We start from the raw sequence: 14,088 nt of genomic DNA on the forward strand, positions 1-14,088 counted from the left end.
ACTGAGATTTCCAAACAATACTAGGCAGGCAAAAATTAGCTAGGGAGATAGGTGTGAATTATAATGATTAAAGCCCAGCTTTTACAGCTGAATATCCTTCTTAAGGGGAACACAACCTCACCTTAGTGAAAACAAACTGTGCTGGTTCTTTCTTATTTTGTTTGTTTGTTTTTTTTTTTTTTAAAAAACCTCTCAGCTCCTTGTTTGCTACTAAGAAGTATAAAATATGGCAAATGAGATGTGATATACAAGTAGTAAGGGTAAAAGGTTTGCTTTAGTAGTCTAGATCAATTAGTCCAGTTTTTAAAAATGTTTTATTAAAACTTGGAGCTATAGCCAGGGAATAAAGTAGACCTGGTGACTTTCAGAGACCCTTGCTTCTATGGACAAGAGCAGAGCAGGCATAGCCTTCATTTTTAGGTCCTCGAGAAAACACAAAGTTGGTGGATTGGGAAGAGTAATTCAGATGAGCAGCGGAACTCTCAGACCTTGAGACAGCTAGAGCATACTTTCTTCCCTGGAGTGAATATGAACATGAATTATTCACTAAACAAATATTGCTGAGTTTTTCACATTTATTTTTGCAAGAAATATATAAGTTCTACCTCAGGCCAGGTTCAGCAGTGACTTAAATGTTTCCTAAAGAACTGTATATAGTCTGATTATAGGAAGACAGTTGAAGTAGGGCATGGTACATGCCCCAGAGGAACCAGGATTTTACACTGTGGATGGAAGGCTGGTAGTCTGGTATTGAAATATAGGGACACAGGTAGCCCCACCAAAGAATTTGAGTAATTTAGAAAGAGTAAGGTCTCTGGGGTCAGCCAATTCACTTCAAAGAAGTGAACAGGGAAAGAAGAGAGTGATTGTAGATGGATTCAGGAAGTGCATGGTAGTAAGGGAGAAAGGGAAAGCCTAGGGTGGAGTGCTCCATTTTGGTGGTAGCAAAAGGTGAACTAGAATAAGCATGGTGGATTTAGCCAGCTGCCATGTTCCTAGCACAGTCTTTGTCTTCTACAGCCAGGGGCGGGGCAGGGTGGTGGTGGTGGTAGTGAGCTCAAATCTCTAGGAAGGTGTTTGCTGCCTGAACTATTGCCCAGTCACAAGCCTTGGTTGAAAATAGTGAGTGAGGAAGAATAAGAACATTGGTAATAATGTGGATGAATAAACAGTTGATTTTGAGACTTCTCAGCATCCCTCAACAGAGCAGGACTAGCGTTATTCAGACCTTCAGTTTGTTTGCCATTGGAAGCCCCTTTCAGCATATTTAAGAGTGATAGTAAAACCAATTTAAAACATTGTCTTCGTGAGTCAAAGGGATTTAAAATAGACTTTCTCCAACTCTTCCAGAGAGCATTGAATTCTTCCTCTGTCTCTTCATATACCTTCACAGAACTCCTGTCCCACTCCCAACAATTCTAATTGGTTTTTTATTCTGAAACATACACTTGAGGCCAGAGTGAGGCCTGGCCTAGAAGGCTGACTTCTTGCCTATGTCGTACATGAATGAAGCAGGACACTCTAACTCTAAGGTGAAGACTTATGGTCCTCTCAGGAGAGGAAAGTGAAGTGTATCTGTTGATGAACCCACAGACAAGAATGGGACCAAGGTGGCCTTCTGCTCCTTGGCCTCCTAGGCTGTTTGGCTTGGCTACTGTCTTTGCTTTTCTTTGTTCTCTCTTACTCCCCTGGCCTTTCTTTCTGCTTCTTTCTCCCAGCATCCTATTCTGTCTACTCCACCTACCTATGTTCTGACCTATCAGACCAAGCAGTTTCTTTATTAATTAACCAATGAAAGCAACACATAGAAAGAAGACCCACCTACATCACTTAAGGAAAGCCACATCACTTGGGCAAGTGTTTGTGGTATATAGCATGCTGAACCTCTTATAGGAGAGCAGGCACTCACAAATGGTGCTCTTTCTAAATTATCACCAGAATGCAATTTTTCCATCTTCCTGGAAAGCTGATCCTTTTTGGGCTCTCCCAAGGTAATTTCTTTGTTCTAGATCAAGAAAAGAATGCTATCCTTGGAACTGACACTCACATTATTACTGGACTATTGGCAATCTTACTTTGGTTATGAAATGACAAGTACTTTTTAGAATTCTAGACCTGAAAGTATGAGATGAAACATCCACCTCCAAAGTATTGTTTCCTTAAAACTGTTCATGGTGTGAGACTATACTTTTACTTGGAATGATTCCACTTTCCTTGTTCAGAATCAGCACAATTCAGTGTTGGTACTTCTTGGTCTCTATTGAGTTTTGAGAGGTATAGGAGTGCATGAATCTTTCCTTCTCACCCCAGAAACTTGCCTTAGTTCATGACCAGGAAGTTTCAACATACTTGAATAGTAGTATTGTGTGTGAGTATCATAAATCCCATTGCAGGTCTCTGTAGTATGCCTAGGATTTGGTGGCATCTGAAGGCTTTTTTTTTTTTTTGTAGAAAACTATTATATACATGCCTGTTTTAGATAAAATAATAAAAATAATCTCAGATTTCCTCATAGAAAAAGTCCTTCAAATTTTTATATGTTAATTATATATTAAATTAAGAATTGTTTGATATGTTTGTATGAGTGTGCATGCCATGGTGCATGGTAGAAGTAAAAGGCAATTGGTTCTCTCTTCTCACCTTTACAAGGGTTCTAGGAATTAAACAGGTCCCAAGTTAAACACAAGCACCTTTACCTATTGAGCCATCTCAGTGGCTCATATTCAAACTAGTAACATATTAACATCATGCCACTGCTGCATAAGGCCACGGGTGGCTGTGTGTAGTGATGAGGCAAGCAGGCCTGCTTTTGTCCCTCATGGCTCCCGCATGGCTAGCCTTTTACCCGAAATAACAACACACAAATTGTATTCATTTAAACACTGTCTGGTCCATTGTCTCTAGCCCCTTATTGGCTAACTCTCGCATATTAATTAACCCATTCTAATAATCTGTATATCACCACGAGGTCATTTCTTACCGGGAAGATTCTAACCCACGTCCGTCTCTGAGAGGAGAGCCATGGCATCTGCCTGCCTCTGCTTTCTTTCTCCCACAATTCTATTCTGTCTTTCCCGCCTACCTATGTTCTGACCTATCAGGTCAAGCAGTTTTCTTTATTAATTAACCAATGAAAGCAAAAGATAGATAGAAGACCCTTCTACATCAGCTGTGTTCTGCTTGTACTGTATCCCAAGGTCTAGCCTACTGAAACTAACACATGGTAGGAACTCAGGTGCTCACTATATATTGACTGAATTATTCAAACCTAGTAACAGTCTTTGTATGGAGCAGCGAAGGAGTAATGTGTTTTTTTCTCTTTCACAGTTGTCCAAGTTAAAATCTTTGAGTCACTCCCCAATGTCAGATGCCTCTGTTAATTTTGATTACAAATCACCATCACCATTTGACTGCAGCACTGATCAGGAAGAGAAAATCGAAGATGTTGCCAATCACTGTCTGTCCCAGAAGGACCTTTATGCTACTGAAGAAGAAGCTGATACCCTTTTCTCTAGGAAGTTGATATCCCATAATGGGATAGAGGATAGTGGAGGCAGAGGTACTGGAGTGAAGAAGAAACGGAAGAAAAAGGATCCAGGAGAGCAAGAGGGAACAAAGGGAAGCAAGGACAGGGAGCCCAAGCCAAAGAGGAAACGAGAACCTAAAGAGCCAAAAGAACCCAGGAGGGCCAAGGAGCCGAAGAGGGCCAAGGAGCCCAAGGAGGCAAAGCAGAAGGATGGTGTGAAAAAGCCTCGGAAGCCCCGGGAGGCCTCGGGTACCAAGGAGGCTAAAGAGAAGAGGAGCTGCACTGACTATGTATCCAGGACTAAGTCCAAGAAGGCCAGGTGTGTACTTTCCTCTTTGTCCTTGACTTCATGGGGCTGTTTCTCTTTGCCAGTAGCCTAAGCTCCTGGGCTTGACTTGACTACACCTCTGCTGGTCCAAACTTTGTACCTCACTTCCATGAGACAGTGAGGGGGATAACTCTTGGCATTAATGGAAGGTGTTGTTTTCTAATTTAATATCTGAAATTATACTTAAAACATTGTACTTTTTGGAAACTCCAGGAATTGCTAACTTTCTTCAGAGTCCAACCATCTTTTTAGTCTGTATACTTAGTGTTTAGCATTCTTTATGTGGTGGCTAGTATCCTACTTCAGCTGTGTATGTACTCTTTACATGCCTTGTGGATATGTTCTTTATGTCCTGTTAGCTTTCAATCAAAAATGAACCTTCTCTCACCTCCTGGTCATGTAATTTCTTGGTATTCAGTTTGTATTAAAAAAGAATTTAAGTTGGGTCATGGTGGTGGTGCATACCATTAGTCCCAGCATTTAGGAGGCAGAGACAGGCAGATCTCTGAGTTTGAGGCCAGTCTGGCCTACAAAGCAAATTCCAGGATAACCAGGGCTACACCGAAAAACCCTGTCTCAAGAAAACAAAAAAATAAACAAACAAAAAATAATTTAAATGCCAACTTGTCTAAAGTATACTTCATAGGACATCCTGGGTCTGATAGTGGGAATATTTAGACAGCAGTGGTATAGAGGCAAAGGTACACAGCTGTAGGAGTCAATGGTATAGTATTCTGGCAGAACCTTGAGCAGACAGACTGTGTACAAGAGAAGTGACTTTCCTCCCCAGCTCCATGCTCTATTGCAGGATTATTTCTGATCTAGTTCCTTAGTGCAGTGTCTAGCACAATCCCTGACCCTTCCATAGCTGTTCAGACAGTGCTGGATAAATGAAGCTAGACAAGAACAAACTGACCTATGTAGGTCAGAGGCCTAGGTGCAGATTCACCACACAGTGTGTAATGGGAGAGAGCATGCAGCTATGGTGCTTCTCACACAAATCAGTATTTGCTGTTTGCATATAATGGGATGTCTTTTTAAAATCATTTCTACATGACATTGTATTTAGACTTTTTGAGAAAATATGAAACAAAAAATTATAATCCCGAACTCAAAGAACTTAAGTTTTGGAAGTCTAAATACAGGGGCGAGGTGTTTGTCTGTCTTTCTGTCCTATCAGACCATGAAATCGTAGGGGTTTGGTATGAATGTTAAGAACATAGCATAATGAGGCTGCCAAACACCTGGGTTGGGTCAGAGCACGGGGAGAAGTGTGTTTAGAAAGTGTTTTAGTGCTGAGTACTGCAGCTTCAAGTCTGCCTTGTGGCTGGTTTATTTTTCAGAAGGATGGTTTGTCAGGACCAGATAGATAATTCCTAATCCAAGTTTAAATGTTACTTCATATACTCACTCCCACGGGAATTTCATTTTTACCTATCAAAGAAGCTTGAAGGTCAATGGATCCTAGGGTTGTAGCTGGCGAGAATAGTCATAAAATCCTGTCTACCTTGAAAGACCAAGAGGGGCAGGTAAAGTTGGTATTCAGACTAATGGAAACCATAGAAGCTTTATTGCTCATTTAACATTGGAAGGATACTCTGATCTCCAGTATGTGGGTGGGGTGGCATAGTAATTTTGGCTTCTGTCAATCATACACTTGTACATTGGGAAGTTGTTTTTGTTTTTGTTTTTGTTTTTTGGTAAAGGAATTTTTAGGGTAAAGGTTTAAAGAAGGAAGTTCAGACTAGTGGAGTTACCAAATGTAATGAATCCTAAGTATTTGAGAATTAGGGTAACTAGAGGAGCGGTCCTCTGTGCTTTGGAGGACAGTGGAAGATTACGTATCTGGACTCACCAATGTTCTAAACTCTTATGTTTATAGTTTTATTGACTTCTTCTTAAAGAAATTAATACTGACATTATATAAGATTTAAAACAAGTTGATTACATATAGACATTGTTAGAAATTCCATTTCAGGAAAATAGGGAATTATTTCATGAAATAAAGTTGAATATCACATGTAGAGGCAAAATCAAGATTCTGACTGATGAAGATCTTACGTAACAGCATTAAATGAAAAGAGTGTAATTCTGACCTAGCTAAACCAAATGAATGAGTTGGGGCAGTACTTGTCCTTTTACGGGCTATTAAAGGACAGTGAACTCTCTAACTTTAGAAATCCAGGGCACATCTTTTGAGTGGAGATTGACAGGTAGATAAAGATGGCTATCTCTTTAGAAACGTGGGCAAGGTACACAGGCTTTGTCTATGTGTTAGGGCTGTGTACACTTATAATAATACTCTTCTGTGTAGCCCAGATAGGGTTTTGAACTGTTTAGCCTTTGATTTCTTTTCCTCTGTATCTTTGTAAAAATATTTTGTTTCCTTTAATTAATGATTGCACCAGTAAGCATAACCAGTTTTTAGTTATGAAAGGATATTAATTGATTTTTAAAAATGTTAGTAATTAAGTCTCAATTGCGTACGTGCATGTGTGTGTAATTTATTCTTGTAAATTGGCTCAGTACTTGTTTTTATTTGAACAGTTATTGATTTCAAACCCTGGGTAATACTTGATGATTCACTGGTTGCCTGGGTTACTACAGGAGCATGGCCCCCAACTTATAGACTTTTGGTCTTTCTTCCTCTTTACTACAACCCAACCAGTCTTTCTGAAACATTAGCATTGCCACGTCAGTGTTAAACCCTTTTTCTCTGTCTTGATTTTAAATCAGCTGAGAAGTGGCCAGCAAAAGAGATCCAGTGGTCGGTTTTATTATTGATAACTGGGCCAAATAACTTACATTGCCTTGTGGCTAAAATCAGACTGCTTGTTGGTTACTTCAGTTAAATGCATTCCTATAACTATAGGCAGAGAAGAGATGGCAACACTGAACCAGGAATCCTCCCCATTTCTGAGTCTTGCCTCAGGTGGGTCCCCAGTTAGAGAACCGTCTCCAGCATTGCACTCTTTTGAAGAGTAAAGCATGTTTTCCCTGTGAAAATATAGGCACAAGAAAAGGGAATTTCTTCTTTAGTTTATATTTGCATGGGAACTTCTGGTTGTTACAGTTTTCTCCAGAGCAAACCTTTTCCCTTTACTCAAGATTTTGAAGGTCTGGCTTCTTCTTCCTTTAATTCTAGCAGCAAACTCCCCAGCTAGATTGCTTTCATAAACCCTTGAGGTACTTGTTTTTCTTATAGATTGCTTTTGCTGTTTCTCCCAACCATAATGTCTTTTTTCCTGCAAGTATCCCTAGTCCTTTTCGTTCTCTAGGTCTGAATGCAAAATATGCTTATATGTCCCTCTGACTGGATCCTTCATTGTCATTATAAATTATGGGCTTTAGATCTCAGCAGACTGAAAAGGATCTAGTTCAGCCCTATCATACTGTATTCTGGGAAGTAAAGAACGACAGAGAAATGATTTTTCTGAACTCATTCCCAATATATTTTGTAAACTCAGGCCTTCCAATTTTTTGTCTTACATACTTTTCTCTGCAATGGCCCTCTTAATGGTTAACTTTTGTTTTGGTATATGTATGGTTTGCGTCTCAAGATTACCATACCTTTCTCTCTCTTGTTTCCCCAGGGGCAAAGAAATTTGTCAGACATAAGCACAATATTCTACATATTTAATTTGATTGCATTCAAGAACCCTTCCCCCTGAAAATAAGATTTTTTTTAGATACCTTATGAACTTGTCAATATTTGATGGTGTTTCTGCTTTCTAATTAAAAATAGGTGGTGTTCTAAAATAAAGAGATGGCTCAGAGGTTAAAAACCCACACTCCTCTTGCAGAGGGCTTCACTTCCTAGCAGTCATGTCAGGCAGCTCCTGTTTGTAACTCCAGCCCCAGCGAAGCTGATTTCCCTATTCTTTCATCTTTGGGTGCTTCTGCTCAGGTGCACAGACACACATACACATAATTTAAAAAAATATTTATTTAAAATAAAAATATTTTAAGTAATAATAATAAAAGATAAGTGACTTGTCCAGGACAGACTGATGAGCTTCAGTGTCAGCTCTTCAGGTTCCCGTGACTAAGGTCAAGAATGAAAGTGGAAGATCCCTTGTCAGAAAAATTTGTAGGGATTGGCTCCTTTTCTGCAGAATCTCATTGGTATTCTTTCAAGGACTAAAACGGTTCCAACTATTTTTTTTTTATGATTCCATTTCCTTTGAGAGGCAGCAAGCAGCAGACAGTTGAACACTGTAGTGATATTTTGTTTGTGTTTTAACAAGTAAAGCTTCCCTGAAGATCAGAGTGCCATGCTAAGCCGCTAGAGATCAGGGAGTGGTGGCACACACCTTTAATCCCAGAAATCAGGAGACAGAGGCAGACTCAGGACCTCTTTTAGTTCAAGGCCACCCTGGGCTACACAAAATTGGTCCAGTTTAAAGGAGAAACAGAGCTCACACAGAGGTGATTCTAGCACTTGGGATCATATGCCTTTAATCCCAGCACTAGGGAGGTGGAGAGAGAAATGATATGGCTACACGGAGAAAGGAGTATAAGGCAGGAGGAGACAGAAACTCAGATGCAGTCTATTTGGTGGAGGCAGTAGCAGTTTGAGGAGATAATCTGAGGACAGGATTTCCCCTTCAATCTGAGCATTGGTAGAAGTAAAAAGTCTCTCTAATGACTATCTGTACTGCTTCTCTTATTTCTCAAATTTCATCCCCTAATATCTGACTCCAGGTTTTTTATTTTTATTATTAAGAACAATTAGAATTTGTGCTATAAAACATGTCCTGGACCTAAACAGTGTGTAGTCAGAAGTTTTCCTGTCCTGACAGCCCACTCCTCATCCCAGAAGCTGCTTCCAAATTGTCATACAGAGACTTAATATTATTTATAAATGCTCAGCCAATGGCTCAGACTTATTACTAGCTAGCACTTATATTTTAAGGTAACCCATTTTCCTTATTTATTTATGCTCTGCCATGTGACAGTACCTTTATTAGCATGGCACATTCATTTCCTGCTCTTTCTGCATCTGGCCAGCGACTCCTGACTCTGCTCTTCTTTCACCCAGCATTTTCAGTTTAGCTCTCCTACCTAAGTTTATCCTGTTCAGCTATTGGCCAGCCAGCTTCTTTATTAAACCAATCACAATGACAAATCTTCAGTGTACAAAAAGATTATTCCACAACATTCCACCTTATTGTCAAATTAAAAAGGAAGGTTTTTACTTTAACATAAGATTGTATACAACAAAACAGTTATTAAGTAAAAATTAGAGTTACAATATCCAGTCCACTCGTATTTGGCAAATTAGAGAAAAGTACACTAGTATCTATCTTATTTTGGTGAGTCTAAAGTTTTATATCTAATTTACCTTTTTATCATAACTAAGAAAAACTATAACTATAACTATTTAGTCTTCAACTCCATCAAAGACTCCAGGAGAATAGTATGTTGCCTAATGAAAAGGGGCATCAGGCTGACTGGACAGTCACCCAAAGTTTCTCTGCAATGTTAGGGCATCCAACTCTGGCCTGCAGGTCTAGCATATCTGACAGACTTCCCTGTGAAGCATGGGATTCTGAAGAACTCTCCTACCTTGTCTTGACAAAGTTTGGCAGTCATTTTTTTTAATTCATGAGATTTTATTCAAAGTATAATGTAAGTATTCAGTCCAACATCTTATATAGTCAATATCACACAAATATTCATCATTTCCTTTAGTGCTAGAAATATAATTTACATATGACATGATTTTAATGAAGATGATGAGAAATGATCTGCACGTTACAAATACTTCAAAGAAAAGCGAAGTATTTCTACATACCCTACATTTCGCTACATACCCTACATTCCTTCTCAACTTAAACAGGACACCATTTCTTTTCCTTGCTTCTTCTTCTCTCTCTCTCTCTCTCTCTCTCTCTCTCTCTCTCTCTCTCTCTCTTTTTGTATAACAAAGGTTTATTTGGGAATAAACTCATAGTAAAGGGTAGTGATCTGCAGTCCTTTGCAAGCACTGGGAACTGGAACTGAATCCAGCAAAAAAAAAAAAAAAGGGTCGTGCACGCTTTTCATCTGCATGTATAGTACATGAGACCACACCCAAAATGGGCTGGTATTTTAAAGGTTGCTGGCTGAAAGAGTTTCCACAGCACCTCATTCTTTTGTCCAAATAAGAGAGTTCTAAGCCTAATACAAAAGTATATACAGTAAGAACAAATTTCAAATATTGTCCAGGGAAAAGAGGCAAAAAACATACATTAAAAATTAGAATTACAATCAGCATGAATAACATCAAACAAGTAACGTATGCTAAATGTTTCAATAGTTATTCTATCCTAAAGAGTCTAAATCTTATATTAAAAATGACTTGACTAAGTCATGTGAGGAAAGTAATTATGAATTTCTAATCTTCAACCCCATTAAAGATCTGAGAAGGGAAATAATATTACCTGAGTAAACAGGAAATGCAATCAAGCAACTTCCAAAAGGTTCAAAAAATGATAGCGACAGCCAGCTGCCTGAGCCATCACCCAAAGTCTCATTTGCAGTATTGGGGTAACCAGCTTTGGCGAAGGCCTAGAATATCTGACAGACCTTTTCAGAGGCAAGAAAATTTGAAGAACTGTCTTACCCTGTCTTTGTAAAGTTTAACAGTTGTTTTTACTTGTCCAATCTGGACACCATGCATTTTGTCTGTAGTCGAGGCAGAAGCAGTTCTTTGCCTAAAGGCCAGTTTTGCCCAAATGAAAACAAGCTCTAACTGGAATGTCTTCGGTGCCCAACATTCTCTTCGGAATAGATCGATGCTGCCAGAAGCAATTGTGTCTCATGTCAGTAGAATCCTAAGTCATTTAAATGCCATGTTCTACAGTTTTTTGAAGTGTTTAAAGATTACTTATCTATACGAAATATAATCTCTGTGCATATATAAAACCTGACTAGTCTAATTATAAGTATGATAAACATGGGTAACTATTGACCTGTAATTCTTAATACCTATATAACTTAATATGCCCTCATATTAACAAATTAAACAATCCTTAAACAAATGTTCAGCAAATGAGGACAGTGACCTCAAAATATATGTGTGTGTGTGTGTGTGTGTATCTTGATCAGAGGTAGAAATGTATAGTGCAATATGATAAATATGTCCTAAAATTGCATCAATATACAAAATATCTTAAGCAGATATAGAAACATGCATGCATACAATATGACAAAATAGCTTTGCATAGGTGCACAAATGTAAATAGAAATAGGAGCATATTCAGTATAACAAATATAATTTGATTTGTATCAGTATACAAGGATCTATACCAGTGTAAATTGTCTATAAATAATAACTCACAAGTAATACACTAATCTACCTATTATCCCATCCCATCCAATCCCTTTTATTTTTCTAAAGGAATTTCTGAGCCTACTTCATTTCCACCTCCAACCCTATACCACTTATAACCAACCCCAAATGATGTCTCTAACCCTGAGGACAAACTTTGTTAGGAGAGGGGATGTTGTTTCCTAGAATTACTTCCAGCTGTCATGGGGGCAATGTTATTTCTATGGGATCCTTTGAAAACTAAAATGATAGTTATGTTTCAAGATTACTGTCTGGTACAATTGCAGATAGTCTCTGAGTCATCAGTAGGGTTTTTCTGAAATTTTTTTATTTTATTAAAAAAAACCTATGTTTTCTTATTTTACATACTAATCCCATTCCCATTTCCTCCCCTTTCCCTTCTCCTCCACTCCCTCCCCCCCTCCACTCTCCTTCCACTCCTCAGAGAGGGTAAGACATGTTGCTTTGAGGAAAGACCAAGACCCTCCCTACTATATCTAGACTGAGCAAGGTATCCCTCCAAATAGAATGGGTACCAAAAAAGCTAGTACAAGCAGTAGGGATAAATCCTGATCCTACTGCCAGTGGCCCCCACAGTCTGCTCCAGCCATACAACTGTCACCCACATTCAGAGGTGCTAGTTTGGTCCTTTGCTGTTTCCTTATCTGTCCAGCTCGAATTGGTGAGCTCCCATTGGCTCAGGTAAGCTGTTTCAGTGGGTATAACCATCATGGTCTTGATCTCTTTGCTCATATTCTCACTCCTCCCACTCTTCAACTGGACTTTGGGAGCTCAACTCAGTGTTCCACTGCGGGTCTCTGCCTCTTTTTCCATGAGTTGCTGAATGAAAGTTCCATGGTGTCATTTAAGATAGTCATCAATCTGACTGCAGGGCAAGACCACTTCGGTCACCCTCTCTTCTATTGCTTAGGGTCTTAGCTGGGGTCATCTTTGTGGATTCCTGGGAATTTCTCTAGTGCCAGGTTTCTTGCTAGCCTCATAATGGCTCCATCAAGATATCTCTTTCTTACTTTCCATATCTGTTCTTTCCCTACCTTGACTATCCCATTCCCTCAAGTTCTACCCTTCTCCTTTTCCCCTCCTCCTCCCTTTCTGCCCTCTCTTCTTTCCCCACCTCTGTACTCCCAATTTTCTCAGGCGTTCTTGTCTATTTCCTCTTGCCAGGGGGATCTATAATATGTTTCTCTTAGGGTTCCCCTTGTTACTTAGCTTCTCTGGGATCCTGGACTATAGTCTCATTATCCTTTGCTTTACAGTTAGTATCCACTTATGCGTGAGTACATACCATGCTCATCTTTCTGGGTCTGGGTTACCTCATTCAGGATGTTGTTTTTTTTTTCTAGTTCCATCTATTTGCATGTAGGCTTCAAGATGTCATTGTTTTTTTTACTGCTGTAGAACTCCAATGTGTAAATGTTCCACATTTTCTTTATCTACTCTTCGGTCGAGGAGTGTCTAGGTTCTTTCCATGTTCTGGCTATTACAAATAACGCTGCTGTGAACATAGTTGAACATATGTTCTTCTAGTGTGATTGAGCATCTTTTGGGTATATGACTAAGAATGGTATTGCTGGGTCTTGAGATAGGCTGATTCCCAATTTTCTGAGAAGCTGCCATACTGATTTCCAGAGTGGTTGTACAAGTTTGCATTCCCACCACCAACTATGGAGGGAGTATCCTCTTACTCCACATCCTCTCCAACATAAGCTATCATTGGTGTTTTTGATCTTAGCCATTCTTACAGGTGTCAGATTAGGTGTCTCAGAGTTGTCTTGATTTGCATTTCCCTGATGGCTAAGGAAGTTGAACATTGTCTTTCTGCCATTTGAAATTCTTCTGTTGAGAATTCTGTTTAGATCTGTGCCCCATTTTTTAATTGGATTATTTGATATTTTGATGTCTAATTTCTTGAGTTCTTTATTTTGGAGATCAGTCCTCTGTCTAAAAAGGTGAAGATCTTTTCCCATTCAGTAGGCTACCTTTTTGTCTTATTCACTGTGTCCTTTGCTTTAGAGAAGCGTCTCAGTTTCAGGAGGTCCCATTTATTTATTGTTGCTCTCAGTGTCTGTGCTACTGGTGTTATATTTAGAAAGTGGTCTCCTGTGCCCATGCATTGAAGGCTACTTTCCATTTTTTCTTCTTTCAGTATCACATTCAGTGTGGTCAGATTTATATTGAGGTCTTTAATCCATTTGCACTTGAGTTTTGTGCATGGGGATAGATAGGGATCTATTTGCATTCTTCTACATGTTGACATCCAGTTATGCCAGCACTATTTGTTGAAGATGCTTTCTTTTTTTCCATTGTATAATTTTAGCTTCTTTGTCAAAAATCAATTATTCATAGGTGTGTGGATTAATATCTGGGTCTTCAATTCGATTCCATTGGTCTACCTGTCTGTTTTTATGCCAATACCAGGCTGTTTTTATTACTGTAGCTTTGTAGTAGATAGAGCTTGATGTCAGGGATGGTGATGCCTCCAGAAATTCCTTTATTGTACAGGATAGTTTTGACTACCCTGGGATTTTTGTTTTTCCATATGAAGTTGAGTATTGTTGTTTCAAGGTCTATGAAGAACTGTGTTGGGATTATGATGGGGATTACATTGAATCTGTAGAATGCTTTTGGTAGGATTGTCATTTTTATTATGTTGATCCTATCTATCCAAGAGCATGGGAGATTTTTCCATTTTCTGGTGTCTTCTTCAGTTTCTTTCTTCAGAGACTTAAAGTTGTTCTCGAACAAGTCTTTAGTGTTACCCCAAGATATTTTGTTATTTGTGGCTATTGTGAAGGGTGTGCTTCTCAGATTTCTTTCTCAGCTTCTTTATCATTTGTATATAGGAGGGCTACTGATTTTTTTTTTAGTTGATCTTGTATCCTGCCACATTACTGAAGG

General features: G+C 39.0%; 1 protein-coding gene across 5 annotated transcripts in view; it reads left to right on the top strand.

The window, feature by feature from the left end:
* Positions 1-14,088, top strand: part of Chd6 (chromodomain helicase DNA binding protein 6) — a 165,290-nt gene that overhangs the window by 40,437 nt on the left and 110,765 nt on the right. For all 5 annotated transcript variants that reach the window (XM_085697076.2, XM_085697081.2, XM_085697078.2 and 2 more), the window contains one exon: positions 3,328-3,845. The gene's annotated coding sequence lies outside the window, so the exon portion shown is untranslated. The remainder of the gene's footprint in view (positions 1-3,327; positions 3,846-14,088) is intronic.

Source organism: Myodes glareolus, chromosome 10 (assembly GCF_982192425.1).
Source record: "Myodes glareolus chromosome 10, mMyoGla1.1, whole genome shotgun sequence".
Lineage (NCBI taxonomy): Eukaryota > Metazoa > Chordata > Mammalia > Rodentia > Cricetidae > Myodes > Myodes glareolus.